Genomic DNA, 27,671 nt, shown 5'->3' with positions numbered 1-27,671 from the left:
AGTGAAACAAAAAATGGCAGTGGTGAGTTATTACCTCAGGATGTATATTAAGCTTCTTCAGAATCTCTTTGACTGCTGCTTCATTGTGATGACACTCCAATAGTCCCTGGCTCTCATGGAAGAGACAGTCCACTGTGAGTATTACATCACCTCTGGTCACTAGTCTGCTGCTGTCAGCTACAGTGCACTCTGGGTTAAAAAAGTGATGCAGTACTACCAGAATGACAGGTTTACCATCTGTCAAAAGAATGAGGGACAAACAAAGCATTTATTCATGTCATTAGCCACTTGATACATGTCCTATCTAGATCAACTCTGATATGGAGATATAATAGATAGAAGAGACAGTAATATCGTTTTGGAGGATACTTTGGGGGTTGGCTACCTGGCATCTGCTGCAGTGCTGCCTCAATATCAGTACCAGCACGAGAGACGATGGGACAGAAAGCCATGATGACATCACTCTGCTCTGGTGACATCACTTCAGTGAAGCCTCCTCCAAGTTGTCTCATAAACTGGATATGAGAACCCATAGTCTTGCCAGTGGTGATGGTGTAGTACCTCATCAACCTTGGCACCTCTGTTTTGTAATGGATAAAAAGAGAAAAGTCAAGTATAGACCCTAAAAATAAAAGTAGCAATGTTTTGGTTTAGATCACTGCCCAGACATCTATTAGCCCAACCTAAGATCTGGCCTTAAACATTATTAAATAAGTTGTAGGTCAGTGTCCTGTTAAAATAATTACCTCTGCGTTCCATTGTGGATATGTAAGGGGAGTGAACAGGGAAAAAAATATGTATTAATCATGTAACAGACAATAAAATACATATATTACTGTATAATATAACAACCAGTGTGCAGACAGTGAAAAATTTTCAAGTCATCTTTCACTTTCATTCTGACAATGACATATCCTTTTTAGATAAGCTATGCAGTCTCCCACCCACCTCCCCTCTTGCCTTTATTTGACCATGTGATCTACAGGAAACGTGAAAGTGAATTGCTCACATCTATTTTACACCCATATAATTAGCGTCATAAACCCCATTATATGTTATTGTCTGCACCAGTAGCCTATACACACCACATCAATTTTACTTATTCAGAAAGCATAGTGGTGTTAAATAAGATAACTCAATGAAAGGTGAACAATCAGCAATGCATGAGTTTTCAGACAGGTGATCTCCTAAGAAAAACTAATCTGCAACATAATGGCTGCATTTACAAAGGCAGACCAAATCTGAAGTTTTGACCAATTATTGAAATAAGAACTGATCTGATTGTTCAAAATACCTGTTAGTGGATAAAGATTAGTATTGTGTCGCTTGTGCCTATCAATTTTGAAATGATTATCAGTTTTCTGTTGTTTAAGTCTGGATATCAATTGAACAAACAATACACAGATCAGATCCTCCTTTATCTGTATCATGTGTCAGTTAGTGCTGAATGTAAAGAGGAAAATTGACTTACTGAACCATAATGGTGTGTGAATTTCTTTGGAAGAGGACTATTGAAAGACAATCTGACTACCTTCTTTGATGCCCAGAGGAGAGTGAAACAGTACACAGCTTGAGGGAAAAGAGGAGGAGAGATGGTTTTATCAGAAACAGTTTCACTTTCATATTCAAGAGACACTATAGTAGGCTTTTAAAACTGCAGCATCACCTGTTTTCTCATCTGGCATTCAACTGGCCGCAGTTAACCATTAGCCTGTGAAACAACCTAAAAAGTCTCTATAACATTCATTGTAAAAGTAAAAAAAGTAAAAACTAACATAACTTGTCACCAATGCTATGAGTAATATTAATACAGAAATCACATCCAGTATTGTTAATTAGACACTGTCTCTGGACCAGCTTGTGGCTTGGGGGCCATGTGGGGAAATACATGTAGGGTAGAGGTAGCTGATCTGGAATCTGTTTTGCATCTGCTCAACACATCCTGTTCCTACTGGTTGGCTGCAAGAAACTGCCCCGTTTACAGTTGTGGTGAATGCGATGAGAATCTTGTTTGTTGTATCCACAAAGAGGGGGTTTCAGGAATGAAGTAATCTAAAAGAAGGTATGCAATATGGAGAATTGATACTGTAGTGTTTGTCTTTGCCAGACGATGTCACGCCCTGACCATAGAGACCCCTTGTTTCTCTATGGTGTAGTAGGTCAGTGCGTGACTAGGGGGTGTTCTAGTTAAAATTTTCTATGTTGGTGTTTTGTATGGTTCCCAATTAGAGGCAGCTGGGAATCGTTGCCTCTAATTGGGGATCATATTTAAGTACACATTTTTCCCACCTGTGTTTGTGGGATATTGTTTGTGTGTTTGTGCACTACGTCTTCACGTTCTTTGTAAGTTTTATTGTTTTGTTTCTAGTTTCACTTCGTATTAAAAAGATGTGGAACTCAATGCACGCTGCGCCTTGGTCCGCTCATTTGAAGTTCGTGACAGAATATCCCACCAAACCAGGACCAAGCAGCGTGTCCAAAAGGGAAAGGAGTTTTGGACATGGGAAGAAGTGATGGGTGGATGCGAAACCCTTCCTTGGCCGCAGACGGAAGGTAATAATGGAGGACAGCGACGACGCCAGGGTTCGCGGCCACAGAAAGCCCAAGGACAACCCCAAGTTTTTTTGGGGGGGGGGGGGGGCACAAGGGGTGGCCGGTCGAGCCGAGGCAAGAGCCAGAGACCGTCAGGAAGGCAATGGAGAAGTTGGGAGAGAGAGAGATGAGAGAGATGTTGTGCAAGTGTGTTCTGCTCAACATTCGACCAGAAGATCCGGTTAGCAGTCTGGTGAAACCTGTGCCGGCTCCACACATCAGATCTCCAGTGCGCCTCCCCAGCCTGGTATGTCATGTGCCGGTTCCCTGCATTCGCCCTGAAGAGCCAGAGACCGTCATGGAGGCAATGGAGAAGTTAGGAGAGAGAGATGAGAGAGATGTTGTGCAAGTGTGTTCTGCTCAATATTCGACCAAAGGATCCGGTTAGCATTCTGGTACAACCTGTGCCGGCTCCACGCACCAGGTCTCCAGTGCGCCTCCCCAGTTCGGTACGTCCTGTGCCAGCTCCCCGCACTCGCCCTGAAGTGCGTGTCACCAGTCCGGAAGTACCTGTGCCGGCTTCACGCACTAGGCCTCCAGTGCGCATTCACAGTCCAGAGCTTCCGGCGACGGTTGCCGGTCCAGAGCTTCCGGCGACTGTTCCCGGTCCGGAACCTCCGGCGACGGTTCCCGGTCCAGAACCTCCGGCGACGGTCCCCGGTCCGGAACCTCCGGCGACTGTCCACGGTCCGGAACCTCTGGCGACGGTCCAGAGCTTCCAGGCAAGGCATCCAGTCCTGCTCCAGGGCAGGAGCCTTCCTCTGCACCGATGCACAGTCCAGGCATGGTGTCCAGCCCAGCAGCCGCCACCGACACTAGTCACCCCCCCAACCCCCCATTTGGTTTCAGGTTTTGCGGCCGGAGTCCACACCTTTGGGGGGGATACTGTCACGCCCTGACCATAGAGAGCCCTTGTTTCTCTATGGTGTAGTAGGTCAGGGCATGACTAGGGGGTGTTCTAGTTAAAATGTTCTATGTTGGTGTTTTGTAAGGTTCCCAATTAGTGGCAGCTGGGAATCGTTGCCTCTAATTGGGGATCATATTTAAGTAGCCATTTTCCCACCTGTGTTTGTGGGATATTGTTTGTGTTAGTGTGTTTGGGTACTACGTCTTCACGTTCTTTGTAAGTTTTGTTGTTTTGTTTCTAGTTTCACTTTGTATTCAAAAGATGTGGAACTCAATGCACGCTGCGCCTTGGTCCGCTCATTTTGAAGTTCGTGACAAAATAACTAAACTGGCTGTCTTTAAAGAGAGGGGGAGGGCTGTACTTGATCCTGCTGCCCTGATTGGAAAGAGTGAAGCTGTATGTCTCCAGCCACTTGCTTCATAATTTCACCCTATCAGTTGTCCTCACATGTTTTTTTTTCGGTCTGATCATTTAGATTTAATTGGTGCCATTTAAGATGAGGGAGGATTACTCTTTTTTTTATAAGCATGGCAGCATATTGGATGACTGTCATTCATATTCCATTTACCCAGCTCAATGTAACTTCGATAGGTTTAGGCTACAAGATGATACTCAAATTTTCACTGTACCCATCATGAGGTTGCTAGAACCTAGCCTATAAATAAAATGTTACAATAACGTAGGTGCACCCCTGATCACACGCAAATACAGTTCACTTTCATAACAGCCACATAAAAACAGCATGATCCCTTTGCTCGTTGTATATATAATTCCTTCCCGCAACTATCTACGCACTCTCCTCCTCTCACCTTTACCATTTACTTGTGGACTTCAGTGCACAAATCATCAGCTGTCTGTGACCAGGCGAAAAACGATTCCAAGCCAAACCTTCATTTCATGACCGCTACACACAGCCTGCATCGTTGTCAAGTCATAGTCAACGAGAACTAATAGAATTAATGCGTTAGTAAACCCGCTACAATCATGCAGTACAATGCAATTTTGCAGTTACACCGGCGTGCCCAGATGGCAATACATTTATAAAACCAAAAGCTTACCTTGACTTGGAAGAGTTCCAGTGTTGGAAAGCCATAGCTAGCTTGCTAACATAGCATCCCTCTCTGTTTGAGCTGGGTGTTTGAGTAGGCTAAACTAGCTAACTGCATTCAATAGATAAGTGAAAGTAAAACAAGTTTAACCAAATATCTTTATCTCTCTCTTCATTTTGGAAGAAATTAATTTGTTCAAAACTATTCAACTATTATCTTTCTCTCTCTTTGACTCAATTACTCACCACGTTAATGCACTGCAGTAACAGCTAGCTATAGTTTATGCTTTCAGTACTGGATTCATTCTCTGATCCTTTGATTGAGTAGACAACATGTCAGTTCATGCTGCAAGAGCTCTGCTACTGTAGGTTGGAGGATGATGTCCGGAAGTTGTCATAATTACTGTGTAGGTCTATGGAAGAGGGTGAAAACCATGAGTCTCCTAGGTTTTGTATTGAAGTCAATGTACCCAGAGGAGGACAGAAGCTAGCTGTCCTCCAGCTACACAATGGTGCTACCCGACAGAGTGCTGCTGAGAATACTGTAGACCTTCAATGCAGAACAGTTTGTTTTAATAAATTATTTGGTGACGTGAATATATTTTGTATAGTTTTATCTAAAAAGATTAACTTTTAATTTTTCACTATTCTTATTTAATTCATTGAGGAGGATGGTCCTCTCCTTCCTCCTCTGAGGAGCCTCCACTGTTTAGATTGCTGCTGCCTGCTACTTTGATAAATCTCATGGCGAGGATGTTTTCTATCAAGCTATTAAGGGTAGGGAAAAGATATGAAATGCTGATGCGCATTCTGACTAAGTGACAGAAAACGTGGCAGTCCGCTGCAAATTGAAGACACACACACGCACCCCTCCACACACGGCTCCTAATCTGCAGCTTTTTTGCAGTGAGAATGTGCAGGGACGTATTTTGCCAACATCTATTTAGGCATAATAAAAGAGTCATCCTATCCGATATCACTATCAACTGTTGTCACGCCCTGACCATAGTTTGCTTTGTATGTTTCTATGTTTTGTTTGGTCAGGGTGTGATGTGAGTGGGCATTTTATGTTGTATGTCTAGTTTGTCTATTTCTATGTGTTTGGCCTGATATGGTTCTCAATCAGAGGCAGGTGTCAGTCATTGTCTCTGATTGGGAGCCATATTTAGGTAGCCTGTTTTGTCATTGTGGGTGGTGGGTGATTGTTCCTGTTCCTGTGTTTCTGTTCACCATACAGGACTGTTACGTTTTCATTCGTTTGTCGGTTTATTGTTTTGTTCGTTGTTTAATTAAGTATTCTTATTAAAATGAACACTCACCACGCTGCATCTTGGTCCTCCGATCCTTCCTACTACTCCTCCTCAGAAGAGGAGGAAGATGAGCGTTACAACTGTCAACTTACGGATACGATTACGAATACGAGTATGGCCATGTCGGCATACCCCTGCGCACATACCATCGCTACGTGTCTCACGCCGACTTTCCAAAGTGAAAACAGCGCCCCCTATTAAGAAGAAGTTAAGGGTAGGGAAAAGATATGAAATGCTGATGCGCATTCTGACTAAGTGACAGAAAACTTGGCAGTCCGCTGAAAATTGAAGACACACACACGCACCCCTCCACACACGGCTCCTAATCTGCAGCATTTTTGCAGTGAGAATGTGCAGGGATGTATTTTGCCAACATCTATTTAGGCATATTAAAAGAGTCATCCTACCCGATATCACTATCAACTGTCAACTTACGGTTACGATTACGAATACGAGTATGGCCATGTTGGCACACCCCTGCGCACATACCATCCCTACGTGTCTCACGCCGACTCCACTGTCTCTTAATGTAACCATGATTGCGTTCGGACCTCAGTGCAGCTCAATGTAAACAAGCTTAACTGTACGGTTGGTATCTTCTGGAAATGTTTGTCTGGGCAATATTTTTCATAAGTAGATAGCCTATTGAAAAAAAAAAAAGTGGTCTGGGTAGCCCTTTGGTTAGCTGATTAGGAGTCTTATGGCTTGGGGGTAGAAGCTTTTAAGAAGCCTTTTGGACCTAGACTTGGCACTCTGGTACCGCTTGCAGAGAGAACAGTCTATGACTAGGGTGGCTGGAGTCTTTGACAATTTTTAGGGCCTTCCTCTGACACCGCCTGGCATAGAGGTCCTGGATGGCAGGAAGCTTGGTCCCAGTGATGTACTGGGCCGTACGCACTACCTTCTGTAGTGCTTTGCGGTCGGAGGCCGAGCAGTTGCCATACTAGGCAGTGATGCAACCAGTCAGGATGCTCTTGATGGTGCAGCTGTAGAACCTTTTGAGGATCTGAGGACCCATGCCGAATCTTTCAGTCTCCTGAGGGAGAATAGGTTTTATTGTGCCCTCTTCACGACTGTCTTAGTGTGTTTGGACTAGAGGTCGACCGATTATGATTTTTCAACGCCGATACCGATACCGATTATTGGAGGACCCAAAAAAATCTGATACCGATTAATCGTCCGATTTGTATTTATTTATTTGTAATAATGACAATTACAACAATACTGAATGAACACTTATTTTAACTTAATATAATACATCAATAAAATCAATTTAGCCTCGAATAAATAATGAAACATGTTCAATTTGGTTTAAATAATGCAAAAACAAAGTGTTGGAGAAGAAAGTAAAAGTGCAATATGTGCCATGTAAGAAAGCTAACGTTTAAGTTCCTTGCTCAGAACATGAGAACATATGAAAGCTGGTGGTTCCTTTTAACATGAGTCTTCAATATTCCCAGGTAAGAAGTTTTAGGTTGTAGTTGTTATAGGACTATTTCTCTCTATACGATTTGTATTTCATATACCTTTGACTATTGGATGTTGTTATAGTGTAACAGTATAGCTTCCGTCCCTCTCCTCGCCCCTACCTGGGCTCGAAACCAGGAACACATCGACAACAGCCACCCTCGAAGCAGCGTTACCCATGCAGAGCAAGGGGAACAACCACTCCAAGTCTCAGAGCGAGTGACGTTTGAAACGCTATTAGCGCGCACCCCGCTAACTAGCTAGCCATTTCACATCGGTTACATCAGCCTAATCTCGGGAGTTGATAGGCTTGAAGCACAGCGAAGAGCTGCTGGCAAAACGCACGAAAGTGCTGTTTGAATGAATGCTTACGAGCCTGCTGGTGCCTACCACCGCTCAGTCAGACTGCTCTATCAAATCATAGACTTAATTATAACATAATAACACACAGAAATACGAGCCTTAGGTCATTAATATGGTCAAATCCAGAAACTATCATCTCGAAAACAAGACGTTTTTTCTTTCAGTGAAATACGGAACCGTTCCGTATTTGATCAAACGGGTGGCATTCCTAAGTCTAAATATTCCTGTTACATTGCACAACCTTCAATGTTATGTCATAATTAGGCGACCCAAACTGTTGCATATACACTGACTCTGCGTGCAATGAACGCAAGAGAAGTGACACAATTTCACCTGGTTAATATTGCCTGCTAACCTGGATTTCCTTCAGCTAAATATGCAGGTTTAAAAATATACACTTCTGTGAATTGATTATAAGAAATGCATTGATGTTTATGGTTAGGTACAGTCGTGCAACGATTGTGCTTTTTTCGCAAATGCGCTTTTGTTAATTAACCCATTACAGAGCAGGTGCGCATATGAAGTGGCGAAGTTGAGTGAAAAATTGTAATTTGAAACAGGTCCTATATGCTAGATTTAGAGTTATTTGGCAACTTTAGTTTTGAATGATACAAACATTAGAATGTCTTAGAAATCATAACATATATGCGCTGCATGATGCGACTGTAGGCTATTGATGATTTGAGAAAGTAGCAAAAAAAGCTTGTGCTCTGTTCCTTGCCTCAGGCTGCACAGCTGTTCTCTCATCAAGTGATCATATTTTCACCCATCAGACTATTATCAAAGGGACAGAGGGAAAAATACCTCATCTGTATACACTCAAATAGCCCAGTGAATGGAGGCTGCGCACTTTCCCGCAGGTCCGTTTTGTAGGCTACTTCGGTTTTATAACAGATTATGTGCTTAATATAAGCAGCTAAGAAATAAATATAAGAAGACTTATTTCACTCCACGCATCAATCACTGTTTTAGGAGCATGCTCTCACTGCGTGACAGGTGATGTTCCGCTGAAACTCTGTATGCCATGGGCTCTCCAACCCTGTTCCTGCAGCCCAGTGCTTAATTTGGGAATTCAAGTGAAATATGTTCGGGATCATCAATAGCAGCATGTTTTCGCAGCAAAACATATTTCACTAAACTGTTGACAGCCCGTCTGCACGCTCAAGAAAGGAATAAAGGAGAGAGAGGAGGAAATGCATGGTGGGGAAATATTCTGTATAGCTAATGTGTCATCAATTAATTATTAATTACTAGGATATTCAAAGTCAAATACAAATTCACTAATTGTAGGATAACTGTAAGCCGCCATGCACAATCAATGAACCAACAGCATTTCCTAGGCCTAAACTTTCTCTCCCTAACTCATGGATGTACATTTTGGAGTGTATCATAAGGTAACCAGCCCATCCAGTTTTCATAACAATACAGCCCACACTCAATGGTGATTACTCAATTTTTTTTATTTTTGAGTATAGGCTAGATCAATTATGTACCAAAGACATCTTAAATCAATTTTGTTTTGTGTTTTTCTGCCATGTACAATATGTGGTAGACTATGTATTGTATAATAGCACAATCATAATTTGAATTCAATTTTTTGGGGAATGGGGGCTTGGGCTCATAAGCGTTTTGAATGAATCATCACCTTAGAAAGTACTGTCCATTTATTAGGCTTTGAAACAACATCCACAAAAACCATGTTTTACACTGTTTCAACCTACTGTTGAAGTTCTTTCTTCAAATTGATCATCATAGTGAGGTGAGTTTTAAAAGTACGATAGAAAACTTATCAAAATAGTAGGCCTATGTGATTTTCAAGGCATTTGCATTGCTGTCAGAGTGGTTGAGGGACAATATAGCCCCGAGTACCAGGCCATTAGCGACCTGATGGTCGTTAGCCAGTTGGGTCCTACAAAGACATGTCCAGAGTGCATAAAAGGAGATTACCATGACTCAATGGTCATGTGGAATTTTACTGTGGTCATGACTCATGACTGCTGGTGTGGTGATAAAATGACTGCTGGTGTGGCGGTAATATGGTCACCACAATAGCCCTAGGCTAACCTAGCTAGCTCCATTCGCTAGCTAAATGAAAATGTATCCAAATGTATCTCGCTCCCTATTCTCCTTAATTTTGGAAGAAATTAATTTGTTCAAAACTGTTCAACTATTGTCATTTTCTCTCTTTGAGACAACTACTCATCACATGTTATGCACTGCAGTGCTAGCTAGCTATAGCTTAGGCTTTCAGTACTAGATTAATTATCTGAAATTTTGATTTGGTGGACAACATGTCAGTTCATGCTGCAAGAGCTCTGATAGGTTGGAGGACGTCCTCCGGATGTTGTCATAATAGCCAGGGAAAATGTAGAGCGCCAAATTCAAAAAAATGATATAAAATCAAACTTTCATTAAATCACACATGTAAGATACCAAATTAAAGCTACACTTGTTGTGAATCCAGCCAACATGTCAGATTTCAAAAAGGCTTTTCGGCGAAAGCATAAGATGCTATTATCTGATGATAGCACAATGTCAACAAAGAGAGAGTAGCATATTTCAACCCTGCCGGCGCTACTCAAAACGCAGATATAAAATATAAAACATGCATTACCTTTGACGAGATTCTTTTGTTGGCACTCCAATATGTCCCATAAACATCACAAATGGTCCTTTTGTTCGATTAATTCCGTCCATATATGTCCAAATTGTCCATTTATTTGGAGCGTTTGATCCAGAAAAAAACAGCTCAATTTTTGAACAACGTCACTACAAAATATCTAAAAAATTACCTCTAAACTTTGCCAAAACATTTCAAACTACTTTTGTAATACAACTTAAGGTATTTGTAAACATTAATAATCGATCAAATTGAAGACGGGTCTATCTGTTTTCAATACAGGAGAGCAACAAACTAACGCTACTTTTTTACTCTCTGTACTCTCGAACAGTACACATGACGTTACACTGCTTCCTGATGGCCTTCTTCTTCATTGCACAAATGAATAACCTCAACCTATTTCCTAAGACTGGTGACATCCAGTGGAAGCAGTAGGAACTGAGAACAGGGTGATTAGAAATCTGGCTTCCCAATGAAAACTCATTGAACAGACAGTGACATAAAAAAATAAAAAAATCTGAATGGTTAGTCCTCGGGGTTTTGCCTGCTACATAAGTTCTGTTATACTTACAGACATAATTCAAACAGTTTTAGAAACTTCAGAGTGTTTTCTATCCAAATCTACTAATAATATGCATATTTTATATTCTGGGGATGAGTAGAAGGAAGTTGAAATTGGGCACGCTATTTATCCAAAAGTGAAAATGCTGCCCCCTATCCTAGAGAAGTAAAATAATATGGTCAATTTCAGTAGATTGCCACCAACCGAGTAACTTACTTGTTGCACTGTGACAGCTCCATGTTGGTCAATGCCCCTTTGCCCTTCATCTGAGTCAGATGTATGGAGTTGCTGATTGTGGTGGCATTTTTCTGTATTACCAAATGAGGAGAGAGAGACAAACTTCACACACCAGTCAGTTATACTTAAACTACATCTTTAATAATAATTAATCTTTGCAATAGCATTTGACTTTCAACAATTCATTATCTATAATGACCCATTGAGAGTGACTACAGAAATATACAAAGATCTTTTATAGCCAAGATACACCTCTCTCAACTTACATGACGAACCACAGATCTTAGGAACTCTTCACAAAGGGACTTTTACTTGAGAAAGGAGTATCCCTTAGCCAGACAGCATTCGCTATAAATTATCGCTCAGTTTGGTCTCTAAAACGAGGTTCTAATCTCGTTCCTGGTACTTCATAGTACAAAAACATTACCTCATCCAAGGCATAACTCAATTGTCAACTCTAGATACTCCCATCTCAAGTAAACCCCCTTTTGACCCCACTCCTGGACAAGCTCACTGAGGGGAGTGAGCCTCTAGGTCATACACTATCCCAGGATAAGCGCACAGACATTGTGGAGACAAGTAATTGGTTCCCCATTAATCACGCCATCCCTTCACATGGTTTAAGAATAGGTAAAGACACATTCACATATGAAGACAATGTTCCATTCTGTCCTCTTCCCTTTCTGATATTCTGCATAGCACCAGGGACATGTGAAAGACAAGCCTGACCTCTCCCCTCTCTGGGCCCCAAGTGACTGAGCCCTAGCTGAGGGAAAAGTGCAACTGCCAACACTATAGTCGAAAAGGATACATTCTAATGACAAGTATCTCACATAAACATATTATGCAAATAAAACATCTTAATTATCTATGTTACCCAACTAATTCTGATTCATCCGCCACATGATCAGTGATGCTGGAGTTAGCTAGAAGCTGATCGGGTTGAATGTTGTCATGTGTACCTGTCACGACTTCCGCCGAAGTCGGCCCTTCTCCTTGTCCGGGTGGCGTTCGGCGGTCGACGTCACCGGCTTTCTAGTCACCATCAATCCATTTTTCAGTTTTCTTTTGTCTGTATTATACACACCTGGTTTCAATTCCCCCCATCATGTTCCCTATTTAATCCTCTGGCTTTCATTTCTGTTTTGTCCGTGTTTGTGCGTTAGTGGTTGTGGTTTATACGTGTATGTATTTGATTATTTCCATTTGTGGAATTTTGCCTTATTTTTGAGTAAAACACTGTGGTTTCGCTCAACACCTGTGTCCTGCGCTTGACTCCGAATATTCTCCGCACACAACCCTGACAGAATCACGGACCATATAACGGATGGAGTCAGCAGACGCAGCCAGCCCTTCTCTCCCAGTAGAGGAGCAGGTTCAACAGCACGCGACCATGTTGCATAGTTTAGGGACAGCCATGGATCGCGTGCTGCAAACAATGGACAGATGGGAGAGAGGAGGTCTCCCAGTAACTCATACCCCAGCACCAATACCTGCACCTCAAATAGCGAGTATGACCGCGTCATTACACGGGGCGCGCTTCTTCACAAAATTGGACCTCAGGAGCACTTACAACCTGGTGCGTATCAAGGGGGGAGATGAGTGGAAGACAGCATTTAGCACCACTTCTGGGCATTATGAGTACCTCGTCATGCCGTACGGGTTAATGAATGCTCCATCAGTCTTCCAATCCTTTGTGGATGAGATCTTTAGGGACCTGCACGGTCAGGGTGTAGTGGTGTATATAGATGACATTCTAATATATTCCGCTACACGCGCCGAGCATGTGTCCCTAGTGCGCAGGGTGCTTGGTCGACTGTTGGAGCATGACCTGTATGTCAAGGCTGAGAAATGTCTGTTCTTCCAACAGTCCATCTCCTTCCTAGGGTACCGCTTTTCAGCGTCAGGGGTAGAGATGGAGAATGACCGCATTTCAGCCGTGCGTAATTGGCCGACTCCAACCACGGTAAAGGAAGTGCAGCGGTTTTTAGGGTTTGCCAACTACTACCGGAGATTTAGCCGGGGTTTTGGTCAGGTAGCGGCTCCCATTACCACACTGCTGAAGGGAGGACCGGTGGGACTGCAGTGGACAGCTGGGGCGGACAGGGCGTTTGGTCAGCTGAAGGCTCTGTTTACCTCAGCTCCCGTGCTGGCTCATCCTGATCCTTCCTTAGCATTCATAGTTGAGGTGGACACGTCCGAGGCAGGGATAGGGGCTGTGCTGTCTCAGCGCTCGGGTACGCCACTAAAGCTCCGCCCTTGTGCATTCTTTTCGAAGAAGCTCAGCCCGGCGGAGCGAAACTATGATGTGGGGGACCGGGAGTTGCTGGCTGTTGTCATGGCTCTGAAAGCGTGGAGACATTGGCTTGAGGGGGCAAGACACCCTTTTCTCATTTGGACTGACCACCGCAATCTGGAGTACATCCGGGCGGCGAGGAGAATGAACCCTCGCCAGGCAAGGTGGGCCATGTTTTTCACCCGTTTTGATTTCACCCTTTCCTACAAACCAGGTTCCCAGAACGTTAAGGCAGACGCACTGTCCCGGCTGTATGATACAGAGGAGAGGTCCTCAGATCCCACTCCCATCATTCCAGCCTCTCGCCTGGTGGCACCGGTGGTATGGGAGGTGGACGCGGACATCGAACGGGCGTCACGTTCAGAGCCCATTCCACCTGACTGTCCAGCTGGGCGTTGTACGTTCCGTTTGATGTCCGCGATCGTTTGATCTGTTGGGCTCATACGTCACCCTCCTCTGGTCATCCTGGTATCGGTCGGACGGTGCGCTGCCTTGCTGGGAAGTACTGGTGGCCCACTTTAGCTAAGGACGTGCGGGTTTATGTTTCCTCCTGTTCGGTATGTGCACAGTGTAAGGCACCTAGACATCTACCCAGAGGGAAATTACAACCCCTTCCCGTTCCACAGCGACCGTGGTCACACCTATCGGTCGATTTTGTGACGGATCTTCCCCCGTCGCGGGGTAACACCACGATCCTGGTCGTTGTGGATCGGTTTTCTAAGTCCTGTCGTCTCCTTCCTTTGCCCGGTCTCCCTACGGCTCTACAAACTGCGGAGGCTCTGTTCACCCACGTATTCCGGCACTACGGGGTGCCTGAGGATATAGTTTCTGATCGGGGTCCCCAATTTACGTCTAGAGTCTGGAGGGCGTTTATGGAACGCCTGGGGATCTCGGTCAGCCTTACCTCAGGTTTCCACCCCGAGAGCAACGGGCAGGTGGAAAGAGTCAACCAGGATGTGGGTAGGTTTCTGAGGTCCTATTGCCAGGACCGGCCGGGGGAGTGGGCAGCTTACATCCCCTGGGCGGAGATGGCCCAAAACTCCCTCCGCCACTCATCTACAAACCTATCACCGTTTCAGTGTGTGCTAGGTTACCAGCCGGTCCTGGCACCATGGCATCAGAGCCAGATTGAGGCTCCTGCGGTGGATGAATGGTTTCGGCACTCAGAGGAGACTTGGAACGCTGCCCATGTGCGGTTACAACGGGCCATCAGGAGACAAAAGGCGAGTGCCGACCGCCACCGCAGTGAGGCCCCGGTGTATGCACCGGGGGATCGGGTCTGGCTCTCGACCCGAAACCTACCCCTTCACCTGCCCTGCCGGAAGCTGGGTCCGCGGTTTGTGGGGCCATTTAAAGTCCTGAGGAGACTGAACGAGGTTTGTTATAGGTTACAACTCCCCCCTGATTACCGTATTAATCCCTCGTTCCATGTGTCTCTCCTCAGGCCGGTGGTGGCTGGTCCGCTCCAGCAGTCTGAGGTGCGAAGGGTTCCTCCGCCCCCTCTTGACATCGAGGGGGTCCCGGCGTATATCGTAAGGGCCATCATGGATTCTAGACGTCGGGCGAGGGGCCTTCAGTACCTCGTGGAGTGGGAGGGGTACGGTCCGGAGGAGAGATGCTGGGTACCGGTGGAGGACATTCTAGATCCGTCCATGTTACAAGAGTTTCACCGTCTCCACCCGGATCGCCCTGCGCCTCGCCCTCCGGGTCGTCCCCGAGCCCGGTGTCGTCGCGCTGCTGGGGCCGCGCGTCAAGGGGAGGGTACTGTCACGACTTCCGCCGAAGTCGGCCCTTCTCCTTGTTCGGGTGGTGTTCGGCGGTCGACGTCACCGGCTTTCTAGTCACCATCGATCCATTTTTCAGTTTCGTTTTGTGTTGTCTGTATTATACACACCTGGTTTCAATTCCCCCCATCATGTTCCCTATTTAATCCTCTGGCTTTCATTTCTGTTTTGTCCGTGATTGTTTGTGCGTTAGTGGTTGTGGTTTATACGTGTATGTATTTGATTATTTCCATTTGTGGAATTTTGCCTTATTTTTGAGTAAAACACTGTGGTTTCGCTCAACACCTGTGTCCTGCGCTTGACTCCGAATATTCTCCGCACACAACCCTGACAGTACCACACATCAAAGAAACAGATTATTATTTGAAGTTGTATTTAGTTTTACCAATATAGCTATTTAAGTGTTTTGTTCCTATTTATCATTGATTATTTTCACATTAACCCAGCTTTAGCCATAAGAGTCATTTTAGCTAAAATTATCGAATAGCTTATGGACAGGATGACTTTGGTCCGTGTATCGTCCGTTCATTAAATACTTTTTTTAAATCCAGAAAGAAAAATGCTAGCTAGCTACTTATTTGTTCCGGTGGTACTTGGCTTTCCTCCGATGGCTGTTCATCTGGTCGGGTGCCTTCAAGTAGGTGTTGAAGGTGGTTTCTCTTTACATGATGATAGAAGGAATTGTACACTCTATATTCCTCAGTGCATCCGTCAATACCACAGAGCAACCAGAAATCAGGGCTGCGACTGTGCAATCTATTGATATGGCTCAATTACAGTTTCAATGAAAAAGTAATACAAACGCAGCAGATAACACACCGCCAAAGCATCTTGAGCGTTACTAAAAGCAAACGCAAGTAAAACGTTCCCTCTGCTTTCGATGAAAAGGGCGGAGATAACTGAAAACTATGTTCACAAGTATTTATAACAGACCAGTAATTTCATTGGAGTAGAGTATAACAGCACTGGGACTTTTAACTATACATGTATTACTCCGCTTTACAGGTGTTCTAATAACCGTTAATTACGTTAACGATTGTTATCTATCTTAAATTGTAACAAACTTTGAGTAGGTGTGTCGAAAGGAAAGTGCTGGGCGTGTGGAAAGGAGTGGGTGTGTTGAAAGGAAAGTACTGGGCGTGTGGAAAGGAGTGGGTGTGTCGAAAGGAAAGTGCTGGGCGTGTGAAAAGGAGTGGGTGTGTTGAAAGGAAAGTACTGGGCGTGAGGAAAGGAGTGGCTGTGTTGAAAGGAAAGTACTGGGCGTGTGGAAAGGAATGGGTGTGTCGAAAGGAAAGTGCTGGGCGTGTGAAAAGGAGTGGGTGTGTTGAACGTAAAGTACTGGGCGTGAGGAAAGAGTGACTGTGTTGAAAGGAAAGTACTGGGCGTGTGGAAAGGAATGGGTGTGTTGAAAGGAAAGTACTGGGCATGTGAAAAGGAGTGGGTGTGTCGAAAGGAAAGTACTGGGCATGTGAAAAGGAGTGGGTGTGTTGAAAAGAAAGTACTGGGTGTGTGGAAAGGAAAGTAGTGGGCGTGTGGAAAAGAAAGTACTGGGCGTGTGGAAAGTACTGGGTGTGTGGAAAAGAAAGTAATGGGCGTGTGGAAAAGAAAGTACTGGGCGTGTGGAAAAGAAAGTACTGGGCGTGTGGAAAAGAAAGTACTGGGCGTGTGGAAAAGAAAGTACTGGGCGTGTGGAAAAGAAAGTACTGGGTGTGTGGAAAAGAAAGTACTGGGTGTGTGGAAAAGAAAGTACTGGGTGTGTGGAAAAGAAAGTACTGGGTGTGTGGAAAGTACTGGGTGTGTGGAAAAGAAAGTACTGGGTGTGTGGAAAAGAAAGTACTGGGTGTGTGGAAAGTACTGGGTGTGTGGAAAAGAAAGTACTGGGTGTGTGGAAAGTACTGGGTGTGTGGAAAAGAAAGTACTGGGCGTGTGGAAAGTACTGGGTGTGTGGAAAAGAAAGTAATGGGCGTGTGGAAAAGAAAGTACTGGGCGTGTGGAAAAGAAAGTACTGGGCGTGTGGAAAAGAAAGTACTGGGCGTGTGGAAAAGAAAGTACTGGGCGTGTGGAAAAGAAAGTACTGGGCGTGTGGAAAGGAAAGTACTGGGTGTGTGGAAAAGAAAGTACTGGGTGTGTGGAAAAGAAAGTACTGGGTGTGTGGAAAGTACTGGGTGTGTGGAAAAGAAAGTACTGGGTGTGTGGAAAAGAAAGTACTGGGTGTGTGGAAAGTACTGGGTGTGTGGAAAAGAAAGTACTGGGTGTGTGGAAAGTACTGGGTGTGTGGAAAAGAAAGTACTGGGCGTGTGGAAAGTACTGGGTGTGTGGAAAAGAAAGTACTGGGTGTGTGGAAAAGAAAGTACTGGGCGTGTGGAAAAGAAAGTACTTGGCGTGTGGAAAAGAAAGTACTGGGTGTGTGGAAAAGAAAGTACTGGGCGTGTGGTAAAGAAAGTACTGGGCGTGTGGAAAGGAAAGTACTGGGCGTGTGGTAAAGAAAGTACTGGGCGTGTGGAAAGGAAAGTACTGGGTGTGTGGAAAAGAAAGTACTGGGCGTGTGGAAAAGAAAGTACTGGGCGTGTGGTAAAGAAAGTACTGGGCGTGTGGAAAAGAAAGTACTGGGCGTGTGGTAAAGAAAGTACTGGGTGTGTGGAAAGGAGTGGGTGTGTGGAAAAGAAAGTACTGGGCGTGTGGAAAAGAAAGTACTGGGCGTGTGGAAAAGAAAGTACTGGGTGTGTGGAAAAGAAAGTAGTGGACGTGTGGAAAGTACTGGGTGTGTGGAAAAGAAAGTAGTGGACGTGTGGAAAGGAGTAGGTGTGTTGAAAGCGCTCTGCTGTAGAGGTTAGATGGTTTTCATTAAGCTGTGTTTTTTTCCGTCCGTTTCTTACCTTGCAACTACCGTACATTGGTTTTTAATAACAGTTATTTCTTGTGTAAGCTGCTATCCTACTTGTAATAAAATCATTGGCGAGAAAAAAATGGCCATGTTAGCTACACGACCCTGATACCAAGTAGGTTTTAATTTATGGCTGTCTATCTAGTGGAAACAGCAGGCTTATCTATTCGTTGTGCAGCCCAATCAGCCACGCAATCAGTAGCAACAAATATGCCTAATTTGCTTATTTTCTGTCCATTCACCCACTTTTCCGGTCGCCATTTTAGGCTGCAGCTACACATACTTGCAGAGAACTGGATTAGTGTATCCAAGACATTTATTTGCACAGCACTGCAAATAAGCACTGTTGTTGTTCTTTTGTGGAAATGTAATAACTTATAAAAAAATTGTGGCCATTGTTGGCTATGCATCATTTCATTACCTAAACAGTAACATCAAATCAAGAAAATTACTTTTGTATACAGGAAGCCCACATTTAAACAAAGGTTATAAACGGGGTGGTTCGAGCCCTGAATGCTGATTGTCAGACAGCCGTGGTGTATCAGACCATATACCACTGGTATGACAAAACATTTATTTTTTACTGCTCTAATTACATTGGTAACCAGTTTATAATAACTATAAGGCACCTCTGGGCTTTGTCCAGGCACTCCGTGTTGCGTCGTTTGTAAGAACAGCCCTTAGTCGTGGTATATTGGCCATATACCACACCCCCTCATTTAGATTTTCATTCTGATTTTTCAGGGGTAGCACCCCCAGCACCCCTACTTCCTGCGGCTATGCATAGCTGTAGTTTTAGTTCATGGTTGACACAGCTTGTTGGCCATTAGCCAATCAGCGTTTCTCAATGAGTGGTAAACTGGTATTTTTATGACTACACAACTGGTAAATACCACCTTCCCACTTGGTTAACAATGCAGCATCACTCCTACCCCAATAGAGGTGTCATGTACTTAATTGTCACAACTCCTACCGAAGGTGGCTCCCCTTCCTGTTCGGGTGGCGCTCGGGCGGTCGTCGTCACCGGCCTATTAGCTGCCACTGATCCTTTTTTCCCCCTTGTCTGTTTATTAGTTGCACCTGTGTTTTTAGGTTAATTGGTTGGGCTTTATTTACCAGCTGGCCCGCCTGCTGGTTGTGCGGGATTATTTTCAGTATACGTTTGTACGTCACGGTTGTTTGTGTATGGTGTTTTTTGCTGAACTGTTTAGTTCCCCCTGTTTGGGGCATTTGTTTGAGTTGGCTTATTTTGCACCGGTGGTGTAAATAAAGTATTGCTACCCTGACCTCGCTGCGCCTGACTTCTTCCTCCACTACACCCCGGTCGTTACATTAATGTCAAAGCGTAATGATGACTATTTGTGCTTCATCAATGACTCACACTCATAAAGCAACTGAAATGCAATGACTTTAATACATAAAGAAAGGCAGTCAAAGCAGAATAAAGTGACAACACAGAATATACAATAAGAGTAGGCCGACAATATTACATGAGCATCATGCCATCTTAAACTAATACACTATCCTGATAGAGGTAGGTAGAGTAGGTGATTTATTAGGCTTTATTCATTATTTTTTATGTATAATTAAGGCAGTTTATCTGTGTTGTCTGTGTAATTTCTACAGTTTATTCCTTTATTTCTGTTTGAACCTACTTGCTCTGTTTCCATTAGGTTATTTTGATAAACCTCATTGTTTCTTTCTAGAAACAATCAAAAATACCACCAAACACAAAAGAAAAATAAAAATAATGGGCCCAACAAATGCAAATGGTGATCTCTGGCAACCTGTAAAATAGTAGTAAACATAAAAGCTGTATGTTAGTTAGCTACAGTAAAGTACAATTATCACAATACAGTCTATGTTTCTGAAATGCAAACAATATAACCTCTATAAAAACATGTCATAATTACCAACAACTACATATATGGATTATATAGTTATTAGTTATGAATATAACGTGTATATAAGCAACTGTAAATAGTGTAATGTTGTAGAATTTAGTTTTAATTAATGATGGACTTACAACACCTGTCTGCCCTGGTGCAATCAAGGATACTGGAAGACACCATCTGGAAATTAAAACAATCGGAAAACGACACATTGGCTTCAGAACCCTCAGAATAGTATGGAGGTTGTACTGTATATTTACTACATTACTAGCAACAAGTAGACCTCTGAATAGGACTATGACCATCAATACAAAAGAAATCATGAAAATAAAGATAGACCCTGCTTGTAAAGGCACTTGAAATGACAAAGTGGTGGATGTGGTCAAACACTGCTTCCATCTGTTTACAGTCTGTTTTTCTTACAGGCATCAACACTGATCCCCCAATAGCAGTTTTCTTAAATGACAAGGGAATGTAAATACTACACATAATGTATATATATTAATGTATGATTTATAGATAGTACTTGCCTCCATTAAATGTGGTTTGCGACAGAGAGGTTACGAATTACAACAAAAAAATGGATCTCTATAAACTACGGAAAATAAAATAAAAATGATGTATCAGACTAAAAGATGACATCATATAGTGGTATGAAACTGTTGAGTTAAGTAGCAACTCCTAAAATGAAAATATACATACCGGCCTGTTTTTGTGATCAGGGATGTCCACGATGGCATCTATCACCTATGAATACAATATTTCAATATATTGAATGAAGAAGATCAGTAAACGTTGATAAAAATAACAAATACTCATATTTAAATGAAAACACATTATTTACACTCTTGGACCCTGTCTAATAAAGTGCTTCAGTTAAAATGTCTGCTTTTGCATGTATTGTTTTGCTAACCAGCTGAGTCTGGTTTGTGTGTCCAATTCATGAATGATCATGAATGAATGACGGATATACACATAGAACATGGGTGAACTACCTTTGGCTTCCTGTTCAGCCGGTTCAGAATGTTACCAACTGCTGCTTTGTTGCGAGGACAGTTCAGTAGTCCTTTCTTACTCTCATGGAAGAGACAGTCCACTGTGAGTATTACATCACTTCTGGTCACTAGTCTGCTGCTGTCAGCTACAGTGCACTCTGGGTTAAAAAAGTGATGCAGGACTACTAGAATGACATCTTTACCATCTGTCAAAAGAATGAGGGACAAACAAAGCATTTATTCATGTCATTAGCCACTTGATACATGTTCTATCTAGATCAACTCTGATATGGATATATAATAGATAGAAGAGACAGTAATATAGTTTTGGAGGATACTTTGGGGGTTGGCTACCTGGAATCTGCTGCAGTGCTGCCTCAATATCAGTACCAGCACGAGAGACGATGGGACAGAAAGCCATGATGACATCACTATGCGCTGGTGACATCACTTCAGTGAAGCCTCCTCCAAGTTGTCTCATAAACTGGATATGAGAACCCATAGTCTTGCCAGTGGTGATGGTGTAGTACCTCATCAACCTTGGCACCTCTGTTTTGTAATGGATAAAAAGAGAAAAGTCAAGTATAGACCCTAAAACTAAAAGTAGCAATGTTTTGGTTTAGATCACTGCCCAGACAGCTATAAGCCTAACCTGTGATCTGTCCTTAAACATTATTTAAATAAATGGTAGGTCTGTGTCTTGTTAAAATAATTACCTCTGCGTTCCATTCTGGATATGTAAGTGGAGTGAACAGGGAAAAAATATGAATCATGTAACAAGAAAATACATATATTACTGTATAATATAACAGCCAGTGTGCAGACAGTGTAAATATTTCAAGTCATCTTTCACTTTCATTCTGACTATGACATATCCCTCTGAGATAAGCTATGCAGTCTCCCACCCACCTCCCCTCTTGCCTTTATTTGACCATGTGATCTACAGGAAACAAGAAAGTGAAAGTGAATTGTTCACATCTATTTTACACCCATAGAATTAGCATCATAACCCCCATTATATTTTCCAATATGCACCAGTAGCCTATACACACCACATACATTTGACTTATTCATAAATCATAGTGGTTTTACGATAACTCATGCATTGCTCATTGTTCATCCTTCATTGAGTTCAGACAGGTGCACTCCTAAGAACAACTCATCTGAGACATGATGACTTCATTTAACAGGCAGACCAATTCTGAAGTTTTGACCAATTTTTCAAAAAATATCTAATCTTATTGTTCAAAAGACCAATTAGTGAAAAAAAGATCCGTCTTCGTTGTTTAGGTCCAGATATCAATTGAACAAACGATACACAGATCAGATCTGCCTTTAACTGTATCATGTCTAAGTTAGTGCTAAATGTAGGCACGAAAATTGACTTACCGAACCATCATTGTGTGTGAAATCCTTTGGATGATGACTATTGAAAGACAATCTGACTACCTTCTTTGATGCCCAGAGGAAAGTGAAAAAGTACACAGCTTGAGGGAAAAGAGATGGTTTTATCAGAAACAGATTCACTTTCATATTCAAGAGACACTATAGTAGGCTTTTACTGCAGCATCACCTGTTTTTTCAACTGGCATTTGGTTAAAGATTGGCAAGCCCTAGTTAACTATTAGCCTCCAAAAAGCATCTATAACATTCATTGTAAAAGTGAAAAGAAAAGAAAAGGGGATATAACTTGTCACCAACGCTAAGAGTATTATTCATACAGAAATCGCATCCAGTATTGTTGTTTTGTTAGACTTCAGTGTGGTTTTTGACATTATTGATCATTAGATTAGATTCAACTTTCTTGTCAGGGAACAAGTACAGTACAATGAAATGCAGTTTGCATCTGACCAGAAGTGCAAATAAAAGAGTGCAAAGAATGTACAAGTGAACCAACTAAGTAAAATGTATGTTATTAAGTGGATGTATAAATGTTCAATGAAGGCAAATGTCAAGTACAAATGGAAAGTCTAAATGTGCAATGAAGGTAAATTGAAAGTGCAAGGAGGCATGCAACTGAAATGCAGGGATAGCAGCAATGAGGTTACCGAGGTTATAACGACTTTCCTCTTCTTCTGACGAGGAGTAAGAGATATCGGACCAATGTGCAGCGTGGTAAGTGTCCATTTTAATATATAAAACTGAACACTACAAAAATACAAAATAACAAAGTGAATGAACAAACAAAAATCGAAACAGTCCCGTATGGTACAGACACAGGAAACAACCACCCACAAAACACAAAGGAAAACAGGCTACCTAAATATGGCTCCCAATCAGAGACAACGACTGACACCTGCCTCTGATTGAGAACCATACTAGGCCAAACACATAGAAATAGAACAACAGAACAAAACATAGAAAAACAACATAGAATGCCAACCCCAACTCACGCTCTGACCAAACTAAAATAAAGACATAAAAAAGGAACTAAGGTCAGAACGTGACAGAGGTAGACATGCAAATGTACAACTGAAAAATGTCCTTAATCAGACTTTGCAAAGCAATGTCAGAGACCAGTAGTACAGTGAAGAATGCAAAGAGAGTAATGCAACAAGCTCCCTGAGGCAGTACTAAGATGTGGGCGGGTGGATATGGCTAGTGCTGTGTCACAGAGTTCGTAGTCTGCTGCTAGAAAAAAGTATGGCTTTACACCCCCAGCTATATTGTGGATAAAGAGTTACCTGTCTAACAGAACACAGAGGGTGTTCTTTAATGGAATCCTTTCCAACATAATCCAGGCAAAATCAGCATTTCCCCAGGGCAGCTGTCTAGGCCCATTACTTTTTTCAATCTTTACTAATGACACCACTGGCTTTGAGTAAAGCCAGAGATTCTACGTATGCGGATGACTCAACTCTATACATGTCAGCTACTACAGCAACTGAAATGACTGCCACACCTAACAGAGTTGCAGTTAGTTTCAGAGTGGGTGGCAGGGAATAAGTTAGTCCTAAATATTTCTAAAACTAAATGCATTGTATTTGGGTCAAATAATCTACTAAACCCTAAACCTCAACAAAATCTTGTAGTAAATAATGTGGAAATTGAGCAAGTTGAGGTGACTAAACTGCTTGGAGTAACCCTGGATTGTAAACTGTCATTGTCAAAACACATTTACACAACAGTAGCTAAGATGGGGAGAAGTCTGTCCATAATAAAGCTCTGCTCTACCTTCTTAACAGCACTATCAACAAGGCAGGTCCTGCAGGCCCTGGTTTTGTCGCACCTGGACTACTGTTCAATCGTGTGGTCAGGTGCCACAAAAAAGGACTTAGGAAAATTGCAATTGGCTCAGAACAGGGCAGCACGGCTGGCCTTTGGATGTACACAGGACTCCCAAGTGGCGCAGCTTTTTAAGGCACTGCATCTCAGTGCAAGAGGCGTCGCTACAGTCCCTGGATTGATTTCAGGCTGTATCACATCCGGCCATGATTGGGAGTCCCATAGGGCGACGCACAATTGACCCAGTGTTGTCCAGGTAGGCCGTCATTGTAAATAAGGATTTGTTCTTAACTAACTTGCCTAGTTAAATAAAGGTTAAATGTCAAATGAATAAATAAAGAGAGCTAATTTTAATAATATGCATGTCAATCTCTCCCGGCTCGAAGTGGAGGAGATATTGACTTCATCACTGCTTGTATTTATGAGAGGTTTGAACTGCTGGCGCACGGCTCGGACACCCATGCATACCCCACAAGACATGCCACAAGAGGTCTCTTCACAGTCCCCAAGTCCAGAACAGACTATGGGAGGTGCACCGTACTACATAGAGCTATGACTACATGGAACACTATTCCACATTGAGTAACTGAGGCAGGCAGGAAAATTCAATTTAAAAAACAATCAAATATACCTTATGGTGAAGCAACACAAACATAGGCACAGATACATGCATACACACACACACACGATAACATGCCAAATATACACACACGTACACATGGATTTCGTGCTGTAGATATGTAGTAGTGGTGTAGTAGGGGGCTGAGGGCACACAGTGTGTTGTGAAATCTGTGAATGTATTGTTGTGTTTTTAAAATTGTATGAACTGCCTTAATTTTGCTGGACCCCAGGAAGAGTAGCTGCTGCCTTTGCTAATGGGGATCCATAATAAATACAAATACAAAATTAGACACTGTTTTTGGACCAGCTATAAGGCTTGGGGGCCATGTGGGGGAATGCATGTAGGGTAGAAGTAGCTGATCTGGAATCTGTTTTGTGTCTGGTCAACACAAAACCTGTTCCTGCTGGTTGGCCGCAAGAAACTGCCCCTTTTACAGTTGTGGTGAATGAGATGAGAATCTCATGTGTTGTCTCCACTAAGAGGGCGTTTCGGGATTGAAGTAATCTCAGAGAAGGTATGCAATATGGAGAATTGATACTGTAGTGTTTACCTTTGCCACAAGATACCGACTACAGCTAAGCTTGTTTACACTGCCTGCACTGAGGTCGGAACGCAATCATAGTTTCATCAAGACACCGTGGAGCCGGCGGCAGATATTGATCAGAAAACGTACCTCAATGCAGGGATGGGATATGCTATTGTACTCCAAATGTTACCTTCATCCACATTGCTCTATCGAGAAGATTGAAATATTGCTCGTTTTGGAGAAACTACCCTTTTCGTCCTCATGCTAGCTACCAGTAGCCACAGCAGCCATTATGGAATGGCACGTAGCGTTGAACAACAAAGGAGCTGATTGGCTGACACTGCCATTCCAAAATGGCTGAGTGGCTACTGCTAGCTAGCATGAGGACGAAAAGGGGAATTTTCCGTAAAACTAGCAGTATTTCAATCGTCTCAATATATCAGTGTGGAAAAGGTAATATTTTAATTGGCATATACTTCGGGTGTGCCAAATAGTCGGACAAAATTAGTATTGTAATGAATATGGGACATTTTCCAGATGTGATTATGATCAGACTACTTTTTCAAATGATCCATGATTAAAATTTTTAAAAACGTATCATTCTCATGTCAGTCGGTTGTGCGGGGTTCTATGTGGTCTAAATAACTCAACTGGCTGTCTGTAAAGAGAAGGGTGGGCTGTACATTGATCCTGCTGCTCTGATTGGATAGAGTGAAGCTGTATTTCTCCAGCCGCTTGCTTCATAATTTCCCCCGATCAGTTTTCCCCGCATGTTTTCTGTCTGATCATTTAGATTTAGTGGCGGTCGGTGCCGTTTAAGATGAGGGAGAATATTACATTTTTAATTAGCATTGCAGTGTAATGGATGACTGTAATTCATATTCCATTTACCCAGCTCAATGTAACATCGATAGGTTTAGGCTACTACATGATACTCGAATTTTCACTATACCCATCATGAGGTTGCTACAACATTGGTTGCTCCCAGCCTATAGACAGAAACTAAAACAGGAAGCTCCCACGCTCAGGTCTGTTCAACGCTGGTCCGACCAATCTGATTCCACGCTTCAAGATTGCTTCGATCACGTGGACTGTTCCGCATTGCGCAATGTTCCGCATTGCGTCAAACAACAACATTGACGAATACGCTGATTCGGTGAGCGAGTTTATTAGCAAGTGCATCGGCGATGTCGTACCCACAGCAACCATTAAAACATTTCCAAACCAGAAACCGTGGATTAATGGCAGCATTCGCACGAAACTGAAAGCGCGAACCACTGATTTTAATCAGGGCAAGGTGACCGGAAACATGACCGAATACAAACAGTGTAGCTATTCCCTCCGCAAGGCAATCAAACAAGCTAAGCGTCAGTAGAGTCGCAATTCAACGGCTCAGACACAAGAGGTATGTGGCAGGGTCTACAGTCAATCACGGATTACAAAAACAAAACCAGCCCCGTCGCGGACCAGGACCAAAAACTTACCTTGACTTGGAAGGGTTCCAGTGTTGGGTAGCCATTGCCAGCTAGCTAACATAGCATCCCTCTCTGTTTGAGCTGGGTGTTTGAGTAAGCTAATCTAGCTAACTGCATTCCCTAGTTAAGTGAAAGTGAAAGTTTTAAAATTTAATTTTGGAGGAAATTAATTTGTTCAAAACTGTTCAACTATTGTCTTTCTCTTTGAGTCAACTACTAACCATATTTTATGCACTGCAGTGCTACCTAGCGATAGTTTATGCTTTCATTACTAGATTCATTCTCTGATCTTTTGATTGAGAGGACAACATGTCAATTCATGTTGCAAGAGCTCTGATAGGTTGGAGGACGTCCTCCGGAAGCTATCATAATTACTGTGTAGGTCTATGGAAGGGGGTTAGAACCATGAGCCTCCTAGGTTTTGTATTGAAGTCAATGCACCCAGAGGAGGACAGAAGCTAGCTGTCCTCTGGCTACACCATGGTGCTACCCTACAGAATGCTGCTGAGGCTACTGTAGACATACAGTTGAAGTTGGAAGTTTACATACACCTTAGACAAATACATTTCAACTCAGTTTTTCACAATTCCTGCCATTTAATCCTCGTAGAAATTCCCTGTCTTAGGTTAGTTAGGATCACCACTTTATTTTAAGAATGTGAAATGTCAGAATAATAGCAGATAGAATTATTTATTTTAGCTTTTATTCCTTTCATCACATTCCCAGTGGGTCAGAAGTTTACATACACTCAATTAGTATTTGGTAGCATTGCCTTTATATTGTTTAACTTGGGTCAAACGTTTCAGGTAGCCTTCCACAAGCTTCCCACAATAAGTGGGGTGAATTTTGTCCCATTCTTCCTGACA

The 27,671-nt window shown here is 42.9% G+C and overlaps 1 long non-coding RNA gene across 1 annotated transcript in view; it reads right to left on the bottom strand.

Moving 5' to 3' along the window:
* Positions 1–20,104: 20,104 nt before the first annotated feature.
* Positions 20,105–27,671, bottom strand: part of LOC120024102 — a 33,572-nt gene continuing 26,005 nt past the window's right edge. Inside the window, exon 3 of the long non-coding RNA XR_005472809.1 lies at positions 20,105–20,142. This is a non-coding gene — a long non-coding RNA (uncharacterized LOC120024102). The remainder of the gene's footprint in view (positions 20,143–27,671) is intronic.

The sequence above is a fragment of the Salvelinus namaycush genome, chromosome 29 (genome assembly GCF_016432855.1).
Source record: "Salvelinus namaycush isolate Seneca chromosome 29, SaNama_1.0, whole genome shotgun sequence".
NCBI lineage: Eukaryota > Metazoa > Chordata > Actinopteri > Salmoniformes > Salmonidae > Salvelinus > Salvelinus namaycush.
Note: the sequence above shows the minus strand (reverse complement) of the source record. Positions and strands in the feature narration are given on the sequence as shown.